Genomic DNA, 24293 nt, shown 5'->3' with positions numbered 1-24293 from the left:
TCTCACTACCGCACTAAGCGTAGGGATCATGTTGCTGTCATGATCCCAAATGTACAGTAGTGTATCATCGGCATACGCAATATAATTAGTCTGTATTCTGGGAATCAGAGTCCCTATGACTGTGGTACACACACAGCGCGCAGACCAGTGGCTCCAACACAACTGCGTATAGTAGTAGCAATAACAGGCACCCCTGTCTGATACCTCTAGAAATCGCAAATGTGTCTGAAACCGTATTTCATACCTTGACTCGTGCCACTGGCTAGTGTATAATAGCAAGACCAATTTAGTAAATATATCCCCCACCCCAATTTTACAAAGTACTGCGAACATAAATCTCCATTCTACTTCATCAAACGCCTTCTCGGTGTCTAAGAATACGGCTGCAGCCTTGACGTCTGACCCCGAAGAATGTGCGTAGATTATGGGTCAGATTTTGGCCTGGTACAAACCCCGCCTGCTCCGGGCATACTATTTCTGGCAACAATAGTGCCAGCCTATTAGCAAGTATTTTTGCAAACATTTTGGCGTTAACATTCAGCTGGGATAGTGGCCTATATGACAAGCAATTGTCAGGCTCCCTGCCTGGCTTCAGTATTGCTACTATCATTGCCTTTCTCATTGCGGGATGCATTACCCCGGTTTTAGCCATCTCTTCATATAGCTGTTTTAAGTATTGTGCCAAGAGACCTAAGAATGTCTTGTAGAAGGACACAGTCAGTCTGTCAGAGCCCGGAGACTTTTCAGAGGGCATGCTCCGCAGGGCAGCCATGATCTCGGACAGCTGTAAGGGGACCATTGGGTAGTCTCTGTGTTCTGGGGCGAGCCAAAGCATTTTGATAAGGGCAAGATAGTCAGCCAGATCGTCTTCATTTGATTGTGTTTGTGAGCTACACAGCTTCTTATAGTACCTGCGGAAGCTTTTGACAATGGCTTCCGGGGTGCATAGAGCCTGACCTTCGCTGTCTAACATGTCTGTGATTTCGTCTGTTGCTCTCGGGGGCCTAACTATCCTGGCTAGAACTGCTTCCGACCTATCCTTCTCACTGTAAGCGCATGCAGTGGCTTATTTACCCATATGTTTAAGTTCACCGTTAGCTGCCTCTTGGTATTCTGCCAATTTGCACTTTATATCCGCTTTTATTTGGGGTTCAGTTTCTTCCTGAAATTTATTTTTCATTTCAGCTATTTCCCTTTTGAGAGGGGCTAGCCTACCTCTGATAGATCTCAGTATGCCTGTGTGTTTAGAAATAGTTATCCTTCGTATATAGACTTTAAAAGTCTCCCAAACTGTTGCGAAGGTAGGGACTGAATTTACGTTGCGTTTGAAGAAATCTGCTATGGCCTGCGTCATCTCAGCCTCGATGACCTGGTCTAGGAGGGACTATGGCGGGAACTCCATGTAAAAGCCGGAATTCTAGGTATATATGAGTGTGAGTAGTACTGGGGAATGAACCAAATACGTCCTGGGTAGAGGGGTGCAGTCTGTGACTTGCGTCCCCAATCCCACAGAGAATAACCAGTAGTCTATGCAAGTGTGTGTGTCATCTGCCGCAGAGTAATGCGTGTATCCCGGAGAGTCAGGGGATCTGTGTCTCCATATATCTGTGAGTCATTCTCTATGCATTATGTTGAAAATCACCGCTGCACATGGCCGACTAGGGGGGCCTTTGGATCGGTTAAAGTTTAGGTTTAATATGCAATTGAAGTAACCTCCCCAGACCTGTGGGATGCCTTCACTTTGCTTCTACTGTTTTGTAAAAATGAGGGTCATCATAATTTGGACCATAAGTCCCGATTACCAGGAATGTCAGATTCTCCTTACGGCATTTGGCTATTATGTATTTTCCACCCAGGTCCTTGTATAAGCCTGTCAGGTGCACCCCAGACTGTCTGCCCACCCACACTAGAACCCCCCTAGCATGTGATGTGTAATTAGCAGTGTAGCACTGACCCTGCGACTTACGATGTATCAGCTCTGCCCTGTCCTGTTGCAGATGTGTTTCCCGTAGGATTGCGATGTCTATTTTGTTTAGTTTGAGATACGCTGTCAACTCCCGGGTCTTTCTTTTATCGTTGAGGCCCCTCACATTCCATGTGATCAGTCTCACTTTTTGCACATGCCCTGCAGCTGCGCAGTGTCGCGATCACGATAATTCAGGAGTCTGGCGACTATAGGGCGTGGTGGAGCACCAGGCACCGGCTTTGGTGTTAAGGATCTATGTGCTCTCTCCACAACCAGCATGGCTGAAAAATGTTCTGCACCCAGCATGTCTTTTAGCATGGCTTTGACATATAGTTGCAGTTTACCTGTGTTGGTAGACTTAGGCACTCCTGTTATATGAAGATTATTCCGCCAGGACCTGGCTTCAAGGTCCTCGTTTTTTGCCTGTATCACCGCCAGGAGTTACTCCATTTGTGCACTAATGACCTCCACCTGGTCCTCCGCAGTGGAGATGCGCTGCTCCGCCTCAGTTATTCGCGAGCCATGTTTGTCGAGCTTTGTTGCTACATTGTCCATTCATAGATTGAAGGTGTCTATTTTACTGTCAATCGATTGCAAGCTGTGTTGCATGGCAAGCATCATGCATTGCAACCTATTACTGGTACCTGCCTCCAGTTCTGGCTCAGTATCCGATGCAACCTGTGTTTGGGATTTAGTTATATGTTTGGATTCGAATTGGAGCTTGGATTGCTGCTTCTCCGTTTTACCCATCTTTCCATGATCAGAGCCCAACAAGCCTGCAATTATGAGCCCCAGGGGGGTGGGCGTGTTATTTCTAGCGCCTGTATTAACTCACACCACAGTCAGTATGCCGAACTTCAATGCTCACTGTAGCACACCAGCAAGCACCGCCTCTCTTTCACATAGGACCATTAAGGGTAGTATTCTGTCTGTTTACCGCTAACCAACCCTGGTACAGTTCTGGTGCATTGTCAAGTAATTCCTGCCTCCTCTAAGGTGGTCTAGCACCAAGTAAGCAATTGCTGTTTAGCCCTGTTTTTTTAGGTTCGGTAGTTACCCTGCTGCCAAAGTGCTGATATTTAACGTCAATATGCAGGCACAGTACCATGTCTGCAATGCGAGCTTTACACCGCACCAACTGTGTTGTAATTGGCACCATTTTCCCCTCTCCAAATCAGCTGTCGTTGCTACACATCATCGGTGCTGCAAGCCTCCACTCAAGATCGCGCCACTTTTGCTCCGCCTCAGCAATCCACCTCCTTGTAATGGCCACACATTCTTGTCTGACACAGCACTCCACCGCTCAAACTTTATCAGCCTACAAGAGATATCCCCATTAAGCACGTGCTTCTGACTCAGTGCGTCTTAGCTTAATAATAGTACTTTCCGTATTATGTAGTGGTATATATGCCCTCTCCATTTAATTTGAAGAAGGTCCCTTTATGTTGCCTATATCGTTGCAACTCCCAATGCAGTATTCCGGCATGTCTCCTAAGTACACTTTTTACATTTTGAAAGCGCTAGCAGTTGTCAGTTAAAGGATTTTTTAAATTGACATTTTTTATTGAGAGTTCAAACAAATTACAAAGCTACAGAATTGTCAAGTAAAGTGCATATAGCGAACAACTCAGAAAATTCAAGTTATTTTTCCAATAGGCGATGTAAAAAGAAAAACTACAGCATTACATATCAGGAATAAATACCATATGAAATGCAAAGTGCTAGACATTTAGAGGTAAACATATCTCATCAATCTTTTCCAAAGCTGCAGAATTATCAAGTAAAGTGCATAGTGCGTTCTTTCAATAACTCTATTGCAACTAAAAAAAAATAGAGAAGGGGGCAGACATGTAGTATAAAACTAAAGGATATATAAAGTGCCTATAAACGAATGGTAAGCTAAGAGTGGGTTGGGGAGAAGACCGGGCAGACTGGAGCTATTCAAATTGCCGCTTCGTCTTCTCTTTATTGATAATATAAATTCCAAAACAGTTTTCCCTATCTCTAACTTATAACCCCAGTAAACTCCAGCGTTCCTCGTACTTTTTTATTGAGCCTGATCTTAGTGCATATTTTCTTTCCAATTCTTTGATTTTACTTAGTTTTGCTGTCCATGCCTGAAAAGAGGGTACCATAGCGGATCACCAGCATTGTAGGATTAAAGATCTTGCTACCAATACTGCGATATATAGACATTCATCTTGTAAAGTAATATCGGGAGAACAACCCAGAACTGCAATTGATGCATCAATGGAAATGGAAGGGTCATAGGTGGATCTAAGATAAAGTTAAATTCCTTCCCAGAGACCACTGATTTTTGGAAACTCCCAGATAATATGTGAGCAGGTGCCACCACCCTCTTTTGTGCAGCAGAAACACCTGTCCTCTATTTGTGGGTATATCTTATGAAGAAAAGAAGGAGTCCTATAGATCAGCCATTTTGAGTAGAATTGCATACTTTTGAAATTTGCGCCTCTAAGTGTTGATGCGTTAATTCTGTTCCAGGTTGATATTGAGAGACCTGCATCCCTTCCCTTTTTCACCATCTATCACGGATTTTATCATATGGCAAGAGAGGTTTGTTTTCATCAAAGATTTTCACCCAGGCGCTAATCCTCCATTGGGTCGGGGAATCAACGGCTTTACTGATATTTGCTCTAGCGGAAGTATTTTTTACATTGAATTTTTCCAACAGGGGTTTTATTCCAACAAATGACCAATTTAATATTGTTTTAGAGTACGAGAGCCCCATTTCGATCTCTGGCCATTGCTTCCAAGAGTTACCTATAATAAAATCCCAAATTTGTACATACCCATTTTCTTCCCATTTGTTTAGAATACTAGTCTCTAAAAAACATCTTTCCCCTGTAAAAAAGTTGTCAGTTAAAGGATTGATAGACGCTTGTAATGGCGGCCGCACACGTATTCACAGGCCTTGCCCGAGGTCAGTGGGCCCGCCACCTCATCACCGCGCCATCTCAAGCTTCCCAATCTACGTGTGTCACATCAAATAATATGTTCGTGCCTGCAGTAGCTCGAGACAGCGGCCGGCGCAGCTCAGGATAATTATTCTAGACAGGCAGACGCCCGTCGCTGTACCCAGGCCGTCTTCCGGTCTCATGTCTATTTCACAGGCGATTGCGGGAACGTTCCACCAACTCCTTCAATATATCCGGCACAGCGATATCCATAATGACTGCAGAGGGGGGCAGCGCAGCCAGCGACACCCTCGCCACTCCTCACGGTGTCAGGCACACCGCCTACTGCGCCTCACTCACCGGGCCACGCAGATTGCCGTAGGCCTTCCCGCAATCGAGCACGCAATATTCTGGATCACTCCCTCCTACCGCAGTCAGCTAGATCCGCAGCGAGCCCCCTACACCTCCGCAGTAGTCCATGCGCAGAGCGCTTTTCTGTAATTGCTGTAGGCGTCTGCCAGCTCCCTTTAGTCACGGTCTGTTACAATGTGGCAGCGGCCTGCGGGAGCGCCTTGTTGTGCTTGCCTTGCTATGTTCAGAAAACTGGCCATAGAACACGTAGATGGCAGCGCTATCCACGAATTCTCACTCCTTGCATGCAGGGGAATCGATATTGTGACTTTTTTCCGCTGAATGGCGGTGCTATTTCAGGATAATTGTCGGATGAAGGCCCCGACCAGCAGAGCAGGACAAATGTGCGGCCATTTTTCTTCGGGCTTCCTAGCACCCCCCCCTGAATTGCAACTTTGACTGTAGTTTATCTGGTTTACCCATTTTATGTACTTATGGGAGTATTTATCTTGCCTTACTCAACCGCCAGGTGACGTCTGATGGTCTCACATCGCTAGCGCCGCAGGACACCAAATCAGAGCCAGCGGTCCGCCCGTGCTCTGATGCGCTCAGGGACAGACTGTGCATGGCTGCAGCTGGCTACACCCACAGGCTGGTCCCCGAAGGGCACACCGGGACAGGGAGGGCACTCTGTCACATTTTTCCCTTGACAGGGTTATAAATTTGTGGGGCCACCCAGGCTTCTTTATGCTATTGATGTACCTTGGAGTAACGTTTCTCAGGCTCAAGCTCTTCACTGCTATTTGGATCAACCTTCTCCTTTGTGCTGAGTTATACCTTCCAGGACATTTGGAACATCAGTCATGTCGCATGCCCGCACAACACTACGCTGTCTTTGGGTTCATACAGCGGGCCATGCTGATGTGTCATCACGCCCCGGCTGGCATCAGATGACCCTAAAGCCCCACGCCAGGGGTACATGCACTGTGTTCTTCTGCAGCGTGCTACCTATGGTCGGGCCCTTCCGCTGCTGTGTTCTGGGGTTGCTAAAAGTGCAGGCCGCTGCACATGTGTCTCATGAGCTCACCTAATACCGTCCGGGGATGTCCAGGATTTATTGCCTCGCTGCATGCATTCTATGCTACTCAGGTTTTGACTTGTCATCCAGGCAGGGCTGAGCCTTTACCCACCACCACTTGAGTCGCCCCGGGGACCACTCGTTCTCGGTCGAAGGTCCCTCCATTTGGACCACATCAGCACCAGCTCGCAGGCCGCGACAGAGATCGCTGGCCCACAGTGGTAGGGCCTGTTCCGCCCGTTCTCCTTACTTGGATTGTGGTCGGTGATACCAGTTCTTTTCCCGCTGCTGCCCTTTAGGGGAAACCACGCTGTGCTGCATTCAGTCCGGCTGGGGCCACAATGTACTCTTCTGCCCGCAGCGCATATCGACGTCTCGAGACTCCGCCAGCAGGTCCGGCCCCCACGTGGCATACCTCACTCGGCCCTCCTGCTGCGATGCCGAGCACGCTTCAGCCACTGCTGTCTTGTCAAAGAGACAACCACAGCATCAGGCCTCCATAGCGGTTCGCTTTCTCGCTCCCCTCTGCCCAGTTGCACTGGTCTCATCTCTCAGCTCCGCAACACATGGTGAGGCATGTTCCTATGCAATCATGCCATCTGGCGTGCACCACCACCGGCAGGCCACTGTGCCGCTCCAGGACAGGATTTCACCGCTTGACTCTACTTGTTCCTGCTTTCTTTTTCTGTTTTGTAGTCTGAAAGCACAAGGATCGTGAAAAATGGAGGCAGCTGCGTCGGGAGCTTTTCTAGCAGGTGACCATCTTGGAGTCAGGCAAGCTCCGCCCCCCCCAATGCTGTCTGATTTGTCACTCAAATATCAGTATTAAGTATAATTTGTAAATAATGGGTTCTGAAAATACACACATTTTCATATCAAATACACACTTTTAAATTGTGGTATACAAATATTAATTCAACCAATCTAAATATTCTAATTTAGTAGGCTGGGCAGCACGCAGTAGAGCTTCTCACAGGTAACTGGAGAGCTGCCAGCATCTCATGTAGGCACATTTTGACTTCCTTTCCCTGAGTTGAAACTGCACATCATCTAAACAAAATAAAATATTTTTTAAATGTTTGTTCTACAAAAATATGATTTGTGAAAGCAGCTGTCTGGGAATCTTTACAGGGACAAAAAAATGTAATGTTAATTTAACTTGTAATGTGCATGAAACACCCCGAAAGGGGTACCTCCGCGCAGCAGAGACCAAGGAGCAAGGCAGCATTAGTGTTGGAATAGCTCGGTCTTGAGACGTTTTCTGAAAAGAAGGTGATCTGTGCACTTCTGTATATGAATAGGAAGTTTATTCTAGTAGCATGGGACCAAACAGAAGAAAGCTCTGCCCCCGGAGTGTGTTTTCCTGATTCGGGACAAAAGTGAGAAATTACTTGCTCATCGATCTTAGAGGTCTGTCTGTCTGTAAGGAATGGGTTTCTCCACCAGGTATCTAGGGGCCCGATTCACAGAACTAACTTAAGATAAAATCCTAAACTTACTATCGTTTTGGTATTCACAGAAGGGACTTACTCATTTTGGTATTCACAGAAGGCACTTACTCATTTTGGTATTCACAGAAATTAGTAGTCCTAACTTTAGGACTCCTAAATGCCTTCTGTGAATACCGAAAGTCTTAAAGTTAGGATTTTTCTCAGTTAAGGAGTAGTAAAGTTAGGACTCCTAACTTTAGGACTCCTAAATGCCTTCTGTGAATACCGAAAGTCTTAAAGTTAGGATTTTTCTCAGTTTAGGAGTAGTAAAGTTAGGACTCCTAACTGTACTACTCCTAAACTGATAAAAATCCTACCTTTAAGACTTTCGATATTCACAGAAGGCATTTAGGAGTCCTAAAGTTAGGACTACTAACTTCTGTGAATACCGAAATGAGTAAGTGCCTTCTGTGAATACCAAAATGAGTAGGTGCCTTCTGTGAATACCAAAATGGTAGTAAGTTTAAGTTTTTGTCTTAAGTTAGTTCTGTGAATCGGGCCCAAGGTCCCTTGCCATTTAACAATTTATGCACTATACTTAAGATCTTGAAATTGATTCTCCTGTGCAGAGGAAGCCAATGGAGTGAGCATAAAAAGGGAGTAGAGGCTGATCTGGCTGGCATATTTTGGATAAGGTGGGCTGCTGTATTTTGGACCACTTGAAGTTTATCAAGTCGAGACGTATTTGCAGCAGCTAGGAGCACATTAAAATAGTCCAGGAGGCTGATCACCAGAGGCTAATCACTAGGGTTTTGTGCACCGAAAAGGGGAGTAGAGGAAAGAGACTGCGCAATAGACTCATCATGTGAAATCAGGTGCCAGCGGGAGCTCCTACCTGATCTTTCAAAGTAAGAGTCTGGTCCAAGCAAACACCCAGATTTTTTTACTCAGGATTTGGGGGTAGGTACAGCGCCCAAATATGTTGGCAACAAATCTGGGGACCAGAGTAGTTGAGCTCTGCCAAAGAGCATAATCTCCATTTTGCTGGCATTTAGCTTGAGAAAGTTCTCAGCCACCCACGCCAAGATGGCTTACATCCTGTCTGCAAAGCATGCTTTCAGAGTGAGGTCTAATCAAAGGAGATAAGAAATTGAGTATCGTCCTTCAATGAAAGAGGTGCAAATCCGTAAGCTCTGGTGGTTTTTGCAAGGGGGGGCTACATAGATGTTAAATAGTATAGGGTTAAGACATAAGCCCTGAGGCCCCCCTTTATTGAGCTCTATGGTTCAAGATCTGAACAGACCCAGATTGATGGTCTGGGTTCGATGAGATAGGAAACTCGTGAAGCATTGTAGATGTGGGCCGCGTATGTCTATCTCCTTCATTCTCTGGAGCAGACTGGGATGTGAGACCATGTCAAAAGCTGCTGATAAGTCAAGCAGCACTAACAGTGAAGACTAGTTTTCATTCTGAGAGCATCTGCTATAGTCTGTGACTGATATAAGAACAGTTAAAGTGCTATGCATGGGTCTGAACCCAGATTGGGAGGAGTCTAGGATCCTTTTGGACTCTAGAAACTCCATTATTTCTCCATTAATGTGTCCTTCCAATAGTTTACTCATCAGGGGGAGAAGAGAAAAAAAGGGCTATAATTCGACAGTCTGCGGATGGGAGATTTGTCTTATTACAGATTGGAATGACCTGAGCAGCTTTCCAGTCTAACGGGATCTTAACTGAGCTTATCAAAAGATTTAGTAACAAGCAAATGACTGGAGCAAGCTGATTAGACAGATTAGCTGGCACAATGTCTAGTGAAGACCCTGATTTCATTGCCTTCAAGGCTTTACAAAAAGAATCTGGCCTAAGAGGTACAAAATTCTCTAGGGTACAAGTATTAGAAGCATTAGAAAGGGAGAAGTTGGATTCTAAGCTTATTAGATCCACTGGTCTGGGAATGTTATTGTAGATCAGATAGACTTTATCTTCAAAGTGGTTTGCAATGGCATCACCGAAAGCTTGTGAAGGTAGGGTATCATTTGATGCATACCCATAAATTCATCCAATTGTGGATATATCTGAAAACACCAACTGATTCTGTTTACTGCTCATAATAAGATAAGATGTCCAAAACAATAAGGAGGATTCTGAAAGGAGGAGGTCAATTCAACTCAGGGCACATAGGGGTAGACAAGGCTGAGAGGAGACAAAGCTCTCTTGTTCACTAATTTTCCCGCCAACCTTGCTGCCAAAAATGGGGCTTGGTCTGAGGGGCAGGCATCTCCACTATCTGGAGGGACCCTGGACAGCATAACAAAGGACGGGAAGCCTTTGAGGCTCACCACCTTTCCATGGTGTTCCTGCTTGAGGTAGGTGTGAAGCACCTCCACCCAGAGCAGGCTTTGTTTCTGACCTATTCAAGCAATAGGCTCCCACCTCAGGAGTCAGAAACATGTCTAGCAGTAGCAGGTTGGTGGGGACTAGTCAGGCACAGACTAGATAGTTGGTAGGATTTCAGGAGGTACTTCTAAGGTGTCCTGTGGGTGCATTTCTTAATAATTCTGACACTAGCATTAGTGCAGGTTTTTTAAGCTGAGATTTTTGGTACCAATCACCTGGAATTCAATGAATCAATCAAGGAGCTGTGGAACTCACAGTGATGATGAGCTCCCAACCCATTTACTCAGTATGGCTTATACTACTAAACTAATTCACCACTAATACTTTATGGGTTCCGAAGTAGCGTACTACTCGCCAAAAAAGCACTTCAACACCCCATCAGAGGTAACAAGCGCTATATAAATGCAAACCTTTTTTCCCTCTTCTATCCTTCCACTATACTTCTGAATCCAAATAACTGACTAACCTATTCACCACTCAAATTACTTTCATATTTCACTATACTAATTCAACACTAATCCTTTATGGGTTCTGTAGTTGCATGCTACTCGCCAAAAAAGTGCTTCAATGCCTCGTCAGGGGTAGTAAGCGCTACATAAATGCAATTACAATACAATATAAATGCAATTACAATACTATGCACTTATAATATCTCAGAATGGACTCAGACACTTAAGGCATATCTGTTCAGGCAGTTATGCCCTCACATGAGGTATAGTGCTGTAAGGCCTGCGGTAGGGATGACTTAACTATGCCTCTTACAGCATAATAGGCCTGGCACACAGGGATGTGCGCCAGTTCGACTCTTCACTTTTATCTGCACCAAAACATGCAGACTGCTCTGGCAGTATGCCTGTGTTTGGTGAGGGGTCTCAGGATGTATTTCAAAACAAGGGAACACCAATCTATGATCCTGGGGTGTTAGATAATTTTGCAAAAGGACAATGGTTCATGTAATGACAATAGGTTCTCAAAGAGACATGCTCTAAGTAAAGTTATTAATCAAATAGCCTCTGGCATAAGGCACTTTCCTAGATAAATGTAGGAAGGTACACAAGTGGACATTGAGAGGCGGTCAATTTATTTAACAGTATTAATACTTTCATAACAAAAGGTTTATAGATCCAGTGCTCACCAAAAAAGTGAAAAAGAACATGATTTGGTGAGTGAAGAAAACGTTAAAAACATACATCGGATTGACAACATAAACAGAACTCCCTGGTACAATTTTTAAGAATAAACTTAGCAGTTTCCCAAATTGGAGCCTTTACAAATCTGCCTTTTTGGTGAAAAAAAATAATCATAATCTTTATTCAATTTTATAATTAAAATCATAAAAGGTCATTTAAAAACAACATACACAATTTCAGTGCCATAATCATTCATGTTTTAGAACTCCCAACACAAAACGCACGAGAAAAAAGCCATTAGAAGGAGAGTTCTGCAACTGTAAGAAAAGTAAGACTGGTCTAACTTGATTAAAATGCAGCGGTATGAAGTTGTATCGCAGGTTACTGTATTGTAGACAAAGCATAACCACATGTAATGTATCATTGATTGATGTGTTATCACAATTGCAAAAAGACATATATGAATACTCAAAACAGCCATGATTAAAAGGACCCAATCGGGGAAATAAATGTAATCAAAAATAAGCCAGCAGTAGGCGTTGGTGGCGAGAAATGTTCCAAGTCAGATATGGCTCGATATTACTGACTGTTTTCACCAATACCGCGTGTCGCATACAGTGTTTTGTTAAAGAAACATCCTCGTGCTCCCTAGAGCGGTTTTGACCCACTTTCTGCTAGCTCGAGTTATGTTTGAGGTGTTGGCAAATATATCCAGCCGCACTATGGTCTGCAAACTACGCGCCACATACACCAGCCAAGGAATCTGTAAGGACTTTTCAAGTTGTAGACAATCTTGCAAAACCAGTCTACTGAAACTCAGTTCCCCCTTTGTCCAAATTGAATTCCAAAGTTTTAGTGGATAGAGGCAAATTCGATCAATTAAAAAATCCATACCTAATTCTTCATGGACAATTTCATAAGGTGTACTTTGGCAAACTCCCAGGAGACTCCTTAAAAACTTGTTTTCAGAGACTTGCAGTGGTGGCTCAAGGAGCTAATTGGCTTCTCACAGAAATACTCAATACTCCCAGATGGTTGTAGATAGAACAAAACATATGCTCTCCTTTTATTATATGTTCTTTTGTCACAATGTCGAAGTTCCTGCTACCCCATTCCCGACAAATATTTACAGATAAAAAGCAAACACTTTGAAACTTCTGGACAGAAGACTGCCGGAGCCTATCCTTATCTGCCGGAGCCTATCCGTAACTCATGATAGGCATCGTTATGACATAACCCTAAAATCAAATTAATGGTAAGGTTGAAAGCTTGTGTTCTACTTCCTTTTTGGCCTTAGCTTGCATGTATACCCTCTCTGACATAGATTTCTACAGTTTTCTTATGATCAAGGGGAAACTGTGAAAACTTGCTCTCATCAAGCTCTCGCCTTTACCATCATGTCTTGCAATTTGGCAACACTCTGGGCATATTGCCTCTAAGATCCACAATGTTTTAGCTGAGCCACCTCCATTGCCAGTTTTGATATTACATACAAAATGGGCTAGACATTTTAATTCTGAAAATTGTTCTCTCCGAAAGGAAATCATTTGACCTTCTCTGGTATCACACCTAGTGGGCATGGGTCTCATAACTCAGAGGGGCACACACCCTACAATCTAAACTGCAACTGTCCACCACCCAATTTCCAGCACATTTTGGTGCTCTTTAGATATATACATGGAAAAGACCACAATCGAAGGACCCTCGGTCTGTTAAATATCACTGCAGGCAACCGGATTTCTCACTCACCCCCCCCCCCACCCTGTTTCTTTTTTCTTCTGTTTTTGGCTTGTTTATCTCTGTAATCAAGGCAATACATCAGTATGATATCTATAAGTATATTATACACTCCACAGCTTTGAAACACTATGTTATGTACAAACCTCTTTAGATCTGCACCCACCCATTTTGTATAACGTAAAATACATTATTCAGGCGGATTTTTCAAGTGGCCTCATAGCTACTTCTTATATTGTACTATTGCAGTTTTGAGTGTGTGTAGTTCTATAATTTGTTACATGGAATGGTACATCATCTTCTTGACATTATTGTATTGAAGGTATTCCTTATACTTGTATTGTAATGATGTCTAATTTTATTGTTTTCTTATTCAATAAAATAAAACACTTTGAACTAAAAAATGTATGGCACTTGGGAAATGAAAATCAGTGAAAAAATAAAGAAACAGGAAAATCTCAAGATGAAGACAACAGAGCTATATATTTAACAGGATTATACATCTGCACTTCTCAAATTAGAGATACCTGGAATTTGTTACAATAGACAGTTTGCACAAATCATAAAAGATTACCGTCTTGCAACAACAGTGATTTTCCATGAATATCAGCTATAGATATATATATATATATATATATATATATATACATACATATTCACTGAAAAAAACACAGGTTTCAGACACGTTATAGTAAGGAATTAGCACTTTAAAAACCTTAGAAATTCACTGAGAAAACCATAGGTTTCAGGAACGTTATAGTTAGCTGGACATTTCACTCCTACAAAACCATAGAAATTCCTCCGTTATAGTTAGTTCTGCTAACTATAACTCACGCGCCCGCAATGCACTGCTGATGATGTCACATATCACATTATTCATGACATGGTCAGTGACATCACTGATGACATCACTGATGACATCATCCACGTGACAATCTGATACACCTCACCACACACTACTATAACCTTTCATCACTCACTGTAAAATACACAGTACTGTATTTGAAACCATTGACACACCAATACCACGTACTACATACCAAATCAATGATTCCTAAGTCTTCATCCACAAAATCACTTATATATGCAATCACTGATCAACAGAACACTATCAAATGTACTTATACACCTATATAGACATTGACACATCAGCAGTCATCCTAGTCAGTTGTGCAGTCATCCTACACACTCATGGAAAAAAATCAATCACACCTACATTTACTCACCTACACAGTTATACACACAACACCTCATTTATTCATACACATAGTAACTCCAAGTTACTATGTTAAAAAATCACTATTACAATTATACACTCATCCATACAGTTACTCTCACAATCACTGACACTTATGTTTATTTATTTATATACACCAACTCTCACATAGAATGCATTTGTTTTTCTACTTTGTTGTAGAGGTACCACTGAGACATATATTCAGTCACCAACACAAATAAACACACTCAGTCACCCAAACAACTGTTTCCACATGCACACTTAAACCCATACACCTTAGTTAATCAACCACCCACACATCTATGCATGTAGTTACACACCACCCACCCAACCACATACACACTCAGTCTCCCATACAAATACTCAGCCAACTAATCAATAACTAATATGGACACTCATGTAGTTAGTGACCAACTGATACAGCAGGTTATACAACAACAGAGACAGTGATGCACATATTCACATACTTTAGTTACTAACCCATGTATTTAGTGAAACACTTTTAATTACTCACTTAAACAGACAGTCAGCCAGCTACTAAATCCTCCATCCAGACAGTTATATATCCACTCAATCTTCAATACAGATTGGTATATATATATATATATATATATATATATATATATATATATATATATATATATATATATATATATATATATATATATATATATATAAAATACATATTTAAATTACAGACAAAACCACATTCACTGAATGATTTCATCAGTGATGTCATCAGTGATGTCATTTGAGATGTCATCAGTGATATCATCAGTGATGTCACTGACCATGTCATGAATGATGTAATATGTGACATCATCAGCAGTGCATTGTGGGCGCGCAAGTTATAGTTAGCAGAACAAACTATAACAGAGGAATTTCTATGGTTTTGTACGAGTGAAATGTCCAGCTAACTAGAACGTTCATAAAACCTATGGTTTTTTCAGTGAATTTCTAAGGTTCTTTAAATGCTCATATCAATATGATATACTTTTCAGAAAATAGTTTAAAATTTTTTTTAAAATTAAAACTGAAATATACTGTAATTATTTTTTTTATTTTTTTATTTCAATATTTTATATTATTTTCCTTTTTTAAAAAAAAATACATTTCGGAGTTACGCACCCTAAGCATACCTAACGCGATGGGTGTGCATATTACAGCCGCCATATTGGAAAAGTTGAAGGATCTGCGTATGGTGTGCGATGGGTGCGTGTTTTCCAGTGAAGTGATATATGTATAATATTACATGTTGTTTGCGATAGGTATGCGACTGATGCGCCACTCCTGCTCCCGCTAATGCGCGACACATGCGCATTATGGTACGCGATGCTTGTGCGGTGGCGGGCCCCGCGTGACGTCATATGTGGGGCACGCTGGGTCCGCGATTCCCACAAAATATTTTATGTTCTAAAATGATATGTATGTGTCTTTAATATACAGACTAGGGCTAGAGATTATCTAAGGTATTCATAAAAATAATATATTTCTACTTATAATACAGTTATATCACTTTTAAATATATTTTCGCGAAGTCGCGTCGGGTGCGTGCTTCGTAAGCTCAGGATGCGCACATCCCATGTGACCTCCAAAAAAAAGATTTTATAAAATTTCCCACTGTAACTATTGAAGGACCCCACCCATTTTCATCATTCTTCTTGGACCAGCTTCAGAGAAGCATCTCTTCACCAACTTCAACCTCTTTGGTTTTTTGTTTTTTTTTTCTTTCAACTGTGAAGAAAAATGGCATATGGAGAGCACCAGGAAGTGGAAGAATTTTCGGATGAAGAATTCTTGCAGGAGGCACCCAGAAAACAGAGAACAGAATCTGTAGTGTGGAAGTTCTTCACCTTTCCACCTGGACAGAAAAAAGTAAATGCCACAAAGGTGACATGTAAAATTTGCAAAAGAGTGCTGTCAAGAGGCAGTGAAAAAAAAGTACTCATGCGGCACTGCCAGCATGTACAAGCACCTCCGGCCAATCCATCCACTTAATCTTGCTCGGGAGGAGATGAGGAGAGCTGCATTAAATCCTCCAGCAGCTGGAGCAAGTACTTCAGGAGCATCAACATCTCAAGCTCCAATGGATATAAGGTCTGGATTTGCCTTTTTAGAACAGCGCTGCATCAAGTGCAAAAAACTAGTTTGCTACGGGGAGCAGTCGGTGGAAGCTATTTGTGCCACTCAACGCAACCACCAATGTAAATTTTTTTGGTCTGTTTTTTGTTTTTGGAATAATTTTTAATTCCAAAAGTTACCTGTTTATTTTTTTTGTTTTATTGTTCAGTTTTGAGAAAATCACCCAAAAAATACCAAATCGTTGAAAAAAATAAAAATAAAAAATAAAACAAAAAAAGAAGAAAAAAGTTCTTATCAGAACTACCTTATCTGGTTAAAAAAAGAACTATTATTGCATGGTAATGTATAAAAGTTTGATTGAATATAGGCGTAGAGCATGATTGACTGAAAGAATGCATTAGTAGTGTATGGTTAATTTATAGGGGCAGATCTATGAGGAAGTGCTGCAGCATGGCACGGCAAGTCCTTTGGCTGAACTGCGCTGCGGCACTTCCGAAGCACAGGGATGCGACATATTTATATGAATATGTTGCATCTCTGTGCTTCCCTCTGCATTAGTGCACAAACTGTAGCCGTGTGCTGGCGCAGGCACCCTTGCACCATGGTGCAAAGATGCCTGCGTCATGGGGAGATTGTTTTTGTGTAGGAAGGGACACCTTCCTGTACAAAAACAACCAATAAAGGCATTTTCCTCCTTCATTGCGTGCTGTGGAATGCAACAAGCATTGAAGGAGGATAAAATGAGGAGAAATGAAAACATTTCTCCTCATTGCGCCTTGCTACGCCACGTCTAGGGTGGTGCAGCATTCACACGCATCTCCAGATTTACGATTTCTTGTAAATCTTGAGATGTGTCTTGATCCATGGGTGTTGTGTGGGAACATACACAGCAACACCCATGGAACGCCCCTTCAACACAAAGTGCTGCGTGTGAAGGGGCAGTATTTACAAGGAGAGGAAAAGCTATAAGTGTTTGTGTTATGGCACAGAGATTAGATAAGATCATGGTTTTGTCAGGATGATTGTAGGAGTGGACAGACACTGACACTGTGATTGCTGATCTGCATGGGCACTACCTGGATTTTTGCAAGACTGAATAAGTAGTCTGCATGGGGTTAGGGGACTGCATATATTTTGTACATTTAACTGTAGCGCTGCGTGTCTTAATGCCTGAGGCATTGTACAGGTGTATGGACTGTGACTGGATAGTGAGAGTGCTGGTAGTTGATGGGAGGATGAGTTAATAAGTGCGTGTGTTTTGGCACAAAGATTAGATAAGGTGCAAGGATGTCTGTGTCGTGGGGAGATTGTTTTTGTGCAGGAAGGGACACCCTCCTGCACAAAAATAATCGCTAAAGGCATTTTTGTCCTTCAATGTGTGCTGTGGAATGCAGCATGCATTGAAAGATGAAAAAACGAGGTGTACTTGTATTAGTAGCTAAGCCACTCTATAAATACATTACTAGTAATTGGAATTATTATAGTGCTGCAAGTAGAATACATGGTCAATTTATGAGTACTGAGGTATTGGCGGAGTGATAGGATAAGAAGATACTGCTGGTATTGGCAGAGTAAAAGGATATGTATAGTGGTTGATAAGTGATGGAGAAGTATATGGAATAGACATGAGGATACGTAGACTGTATAGTTAGAGTGCTGTTAGTTAACAGTAGGGTATGTTTATAAGTGCTTGTGTGTTGGCACAGAGATTAGAGAAAGATATGATTCTGTTAGGATGATTGCAGGAGTGGACAGAGAGTGATAGGCTGATTGTGGCACTGCATAAATACTACCTGGCTTATTGCAAGGATGAATTAGTACTGTGCTGGAGGTTACGGGCCTCTATACATTGTGCACATTAGACTTTAGCACTGCTTGTCTTAATGTTTGAATCGCTGTACAAGTGCATGGACAGTGACTGGATACTTAAACTGCTGGTACTTCACTGCAGAGAGACTTTATAAGTGCTTGTGTGTTGACACAGAGATTAGCTAAGGACATCCTTCTGACAGTATGATTGCAGGAGTGGACAGAGACTGACAGTCTGATTGGGGCACCAAATGAATACTACCTGCCTTATAGCAAGGGAGAATCAGTACTCTGCTAGGGGTTAGAGGCCTGCATAGATTGCGCACATTTGATAGTACACTGTGTGTCTTAATACCTGAGTCATTCTACAAGTGCATGTATAGTAACTGCATACTTACACTGCTGGTAGTTGACTGCAGAGAAAGTTTATAAGTGCTCATGTGTTGGCACAGAGATTAGATAAGGACATGGTTCTGTCAGTATGATTGCAGGAGTGGATAGAGACTGACAGGCGGATTGGGGAACTACAAAAATACCACCTGTTTATTGTAAGCGTGAATCAGTAGTCTGCAGGGAGTTAGGAGTCTGCATACATTGCGCACATTTCACTGTAGCACTATGTGTCAATGTGTGACGCATTCTACAGGTGTATGGACAGTGACTAGATAGTGAGAGTGCTGGTAGTTGGCAGGAGGGTGAGTTTTTAAGTACTTGTGTGTTGGCACAACGATTAGATAAGGGCATGCTTCTGTCATGATAATTTCAGGATTTGAAAGAGACTGATAGGCTGATTGGGGCACTGCATGAATACTACCTGGCTTATTGCAAGGGTTAATCAGTACTCTGCTGGGAGTTACGGACCCACATAGATTGTGCCCATTTGACTGTAGCACCACTTGTGGGACCTACATAGATTGTGCACATTTGACTGTAGCACCACTTGTCTTAATGCCTGAGTCATTCTACAAGAGCATGAATACTGAGGGAATAGTTAGAGTGGTGGTAGTTGACAGCAGAGAGACTTTATAAGTGCTTGTGTGCTGCCACAGAAATTAGATAAGAACATGCTTGTATCAGAATGATTGGAGGAGTGGACAGAGAAAGACAGGTTGATTGGGGCACTACATGAATACTATCTGGCTTATTGAAAGAGTGATTCAGTAGTCTGCTGGAGGTTACAAGTCTGCATATATTGCGCACATTTGACTGTAGCACTGCTTGTCTTACTGCCTGAGTCGCTGTACAAGTGCATGGATAGTGACTGAATACTTACACTGCTGGTAGTTGACTGCAGGGAGAGTTTATAACTGCATCTGTGTTGGCACAGAGATTCGATAAGGATATGCTTCTGTCAGGATGACTGCAGCAGTGAACAGAGAGTGACAGTCTGATTAGGGCACCAAATGAATACTACCTGCCTTATAGCAAGGGTGAATCACTACTGTGCTGGGTGTTAGGGATCTCCATACATTGCACACATTTGACTGAAGCACTTTGTGTCTTAATAACTGAGTCATTGTGTAAATTTAGAATTAGGATCTGTAAAAGAGAAGACAAAATACAGTTATAAAATATAATGTTATCATTTTTACAACACAATATAATTTTACCATTATATAAATTATTTAGTTTGCCTTTTTTGCTGTTGTCAGAATATATTGAATTTCACTATTAATAGTGATTTCAATGACTCATCACATAACAGCGGGCAAACAAAACAACAATCAGTAAGATTGTTTAAAAAAACAAACAAATGTGGGACAAAAATATTTTAAACATAGTCAACTATTTCTGCACATTGCATATAAATACCATCCTCAATAATATAGTATATAATGCAACTCTCGTATATATAAAATGTTTTTTTCTAAGAGAATTTTGTCAATATAATATCAAAGAAGATAAACAATAATTCAATCAACAATTCTTTATAATTTCCATATACTCTAAATGATGTCATTTAAAATATTTGCTCACAGATTACATCTGAACAACTGATTAATTTATAGTAATATCTTTCCTGTAGCCCAAATGATATTCCTGAAATCCTTCATACTGAAATTGTCCAAAGTATTGGTATTAATACATATTAACATATTCCCAATAGGCCAAATTATGTTCTTAGAACTTTGGCTTTAAAAACGATTAGGTATGAATTTGGTAATTCCTTAGGCAAACGATATTTAAAAACCAAATGAGCATCATTACAATATGTCCATCCTTTACTGCATTTTAAATGGACTGTGTAATGTCCAGATGTTGTAGAAGGTCCATCGTGGAAAATAATTGCTACTGCTACAAAAGTTCTTCCTTATATTGATAGTTGACTTGCTACAATATTTTTAATTAAAGTTTCCAATTTTCTTCCATCAGCTGTACAACGTTGTATCATTAAAATTATATATTTTCCAAATCTTTCTATAAATAATGTTGATAACATTTCTGATTTGCATTGGCTACACTCCACGTTTTGATTTGCTGCTTTAACTAATTTGTTGAAAGACACTGTTTTAAAGTCTGGTATTGTCAAATATATGAATCTCTCAGTGTCTATGTTACTGGTAGAAGTAAATCTACAATTTTCACATTCATGTTGCCATTTATAACGAAGTCCAAATAGATTTTCAATTTCTATTCCTTCATCTTCCAATACTGCAAACATATACATTAGAAATTCCTGAGCATCTTGTTGGACATTCTGTGAAAATTGTGTAGAACCACTACATAGATCCAGAAGATTCAGAATATCAGAAACACTTTGGATTTTACTTTTATCAGTTTTCAATTTTTGAAATATAGAATGCAACAAATAACAAAACCGTTTTTCTCGATGCTCCATAATTTGCTGTTGCAGATATTCTAAAGAAAATACAACATTTACCACTACATTTGCATAGCAGTTGATACCTGAACTATTTTCTAATTGATATCCAACAATCTCTTCAATAGTCTCCTTGTGCTTTTTGCTTGGAATCTCAACATTATCTTGATTTTTTTTCTTCTCTTTAACTTCACTACAGATATTCTCATATCTCCAATACACGATTTTCATATACAGGATATTCACCTAAATTTGGAGCATATAGTCTTCTTAACCGATTATACTCTCACACAATTTGAATCTGCACTAATCTTTCTCTCATCAAAATCAATCAAATATAATCCAGAGAAAGTTCTGACTCGGGACAAAGCAACATATGCCATACCCTCTTTAAATACGATACTCCCAATGTTTACCAAAGCACTGTCTACACTTCAACCTTGAGATTTATGAATTGTCGCCGCATATGCCAAAGAAAGAGGAAACTGTTTCCTACGAACATACAAATCTTTAACTACAAAAAATGAGCTGAACAACGACAAATTTGCTTTACTTCTTCAATCTGATCAAATTTGATTTTCAAAGATTCAATCCCATCTCTTTTTTGACAAATTGAACCACTTTTCCCATTGCTCCATTTAGTAAACCTTTTTCCACATTCAAATTACACCGTAAAATGACCCGACAGTTTACACATACATATAAAAAAATTCTAAACCGGCAGTTTTAGATATTGATTTTTCCAAATTATCCAATTTTGTTTGTAATTTTTTTGTTATAATAATAGTAACTCCTTCATGCTCTATTTTATCAATCACTTCCATTTTTATTATTGGTTCATTTTCAAGCTTTAAAAGTTCTTCATTGAATGTAGAACACTCTCGCAGTGTTGGCATTAGGCAGATTACTGATTTTTATCTGCATTTTTCTTGTATATTTTTTCAGAAACTATATTTTCATTTGCAAACAAAGTAGTAAGTAGCCGACTTTCCAAAGCTCGTTTTCCATGTTCTGTCAATACTCCAATTCTTATATCTTAAAGAATAGTTCCATAATCTATATCATTTGCCTGTCGCATATTTGTAATAAGTTCTTTAGATGACCAAATGTTAACGTTTCCAATGCTTCCTAAAGACTTTCTGGTGTCTACATGCAGAAGTGTCTAAAATACTGGTTGTCCTTTTACAGGAGTAAGTTGAAGTAAATCACTAAAATCTATGACATGTTTTCCTCCAAATAACACATCGTATTCTGTTTTTAAAATTTTCTGCATTCTTAAATGCACAAAGGCAAGCATTAAGTTTAAGACCATGCTCACCTCATCAATAATTAGAAGTTTCATTTTCTGAAGCACTCCTGAAACTTCATAACAAGCTTCTCAGATAGCTTGTGATATTCATTCATTATTTTCATGCTCTACAGGTAGCATTATTAAACGATGCAATGTAATTCCTTTAATGTTGTGTGCTGCCAACCCAGTTGGAGCAGTTACAACACAAGACAAATCTGAGTCCGTTAGTTTCTGTAGATAACCGGTCAAACTTTAATTAAGAAACTTTTTCCTCTACCAGCTTGACCACTGACATACATTTGGATAGGTTGAAATTATGTGCATGTGCTTTCTTTCTTTTCATGAGGAAACCCATGGTCGATCTGTTGTTTCACCTGCTGGTATATTTCTTTGTGTTCAATATTTCGTTGTTCTTACAAGATTCCCAAGTCCATCATATCTTCTTGAGCTTGATGCATTGCTGCTTCCACTTCACTCATGGCGATGGCTGCCTCATTTTCAAGAATTGGTTCTCCTAGAGGATCCTGACTCAGTGGAGCAGAACTTTGACTATCTTGAGAACTGTCTCTTGCAATCTCAGCTGCAATAGTAGCTTCTTGATTGATTTCTTCATTCAACATTTTGAGATAATTTGTAAAAACTGTGCATTCAATGGTATCTTTACATGCATTGAAAGAATCTTCACAGCACTCAAAATCTCCAAGTAATTCCAATTCCGTACGCCAAGGCTTGAACAGTTGTAAAAGTGCTAAATAGAAAAATTCTCTTTTATCAGCAGTATCACAACTCAGTTTCCTGTGATTAATTAGATTTTCTTTAGTATGTTTCACCAAACATCCTTCTGAGCCAATCACTGCATATTTTCCTTCATTTGTGTTTTCTGTAGTATTTTTCTTAAAACTGTAAAATTGCAGCACTTCATAGAGACATATGTTCTCAAGATGACGACTTCTATTTGAATAGTATGCATCCAACATGTTTGTTTTGACAATATCTGTACTTCCTGGTTCATTTACTGCTAAATATTCAATTTCTTGTATAGGTGTAAGTACACGATTTCGCGTTGCAGCAAGACCTAGACTCACCCAAATGATCCCTCTTGACTTTGAATATAAACTTGCAGACGACAACCGATCCGAGAATTCGTACGCTCCAATCTCTCAATGGGATAACATCTTCAACCTAAAACTGTACAGACTCTTCTCGTGGGAAATTTCTTCCTACATTTCTTTCAACTCCGTCTTTTCTGATTTTGTTATGTATGATGTTACATACCGAGCAACAGCAATGGAATTGTCCGCAACATACTGAATATCCATATTAGCATTCCACATTGAGAGAATAACTGGATTATAATTATTGACATAATTTGATTCTTCACTTCTTCTCAAATTGTACGTATTTTTTGGAGATTTTCTAGTGATGGTATGTCTCACCGCTGACATGAAACTGTTTACTCTTCCTTTGGATATTACTGGACGTGGAAATCCAAAACGACATTTGGTATAAAACTTTTCCTTCGACTTGTATTTCCGTCGACAGTATTTGCCACATTGATGACTTTGGAATCGTAACACTTGTTGCCTTAATGTGTTTTCTTCTGTTCTTTTTGGTATAGCACATGTGACATAATCTTCAATAAAAGATAAAACAGTGTCATCCGAATCAGTTCCAAATTTGGGTGCATCCTTGATCCATAGAAGCATATATATATGAGGAGCACCTCTAGCTTGATACTTCTTTCTCCAAAAGAAAACAATAACTTCTCCAAGAGTCGGATTCTTTTTGTTGCAGATAAAAGACATCATAGCTTCAAACCTATGACTGAAATATCTGCATACATTTACAGGATCCAAAGAACACATTTCTCCAGGAGTCTTGAATTCAATGTTTTTAATGTTTGAATTTACTTCTCGAAGAAATTGAAGTAAATCATCCCATGCTTATTCAGTACAGGTTAGTGTAACAAACCATGTTGGGAGTTCCTAAATTCCTTAGCATGCATTTAAGTTCTCCATGACGACGATACCAATGCTCATTAGTACC

This window comes from Triturus cristatus, chromosome 3_2 (genome assembly GCF_964204655.1).
Source record: "Triturus cristatus chromosome 3_2, aTriCri1.1, whole genome shotgun sequence".
Lineage (NCBI taxonomy): Eukaryota > Metazoa > Chordata > Amphibia > Caudata > Salamandridae > Triturus > Triturus cristatus.
This window is presented reverse-complemented; position numbering follows the sequence as displayed.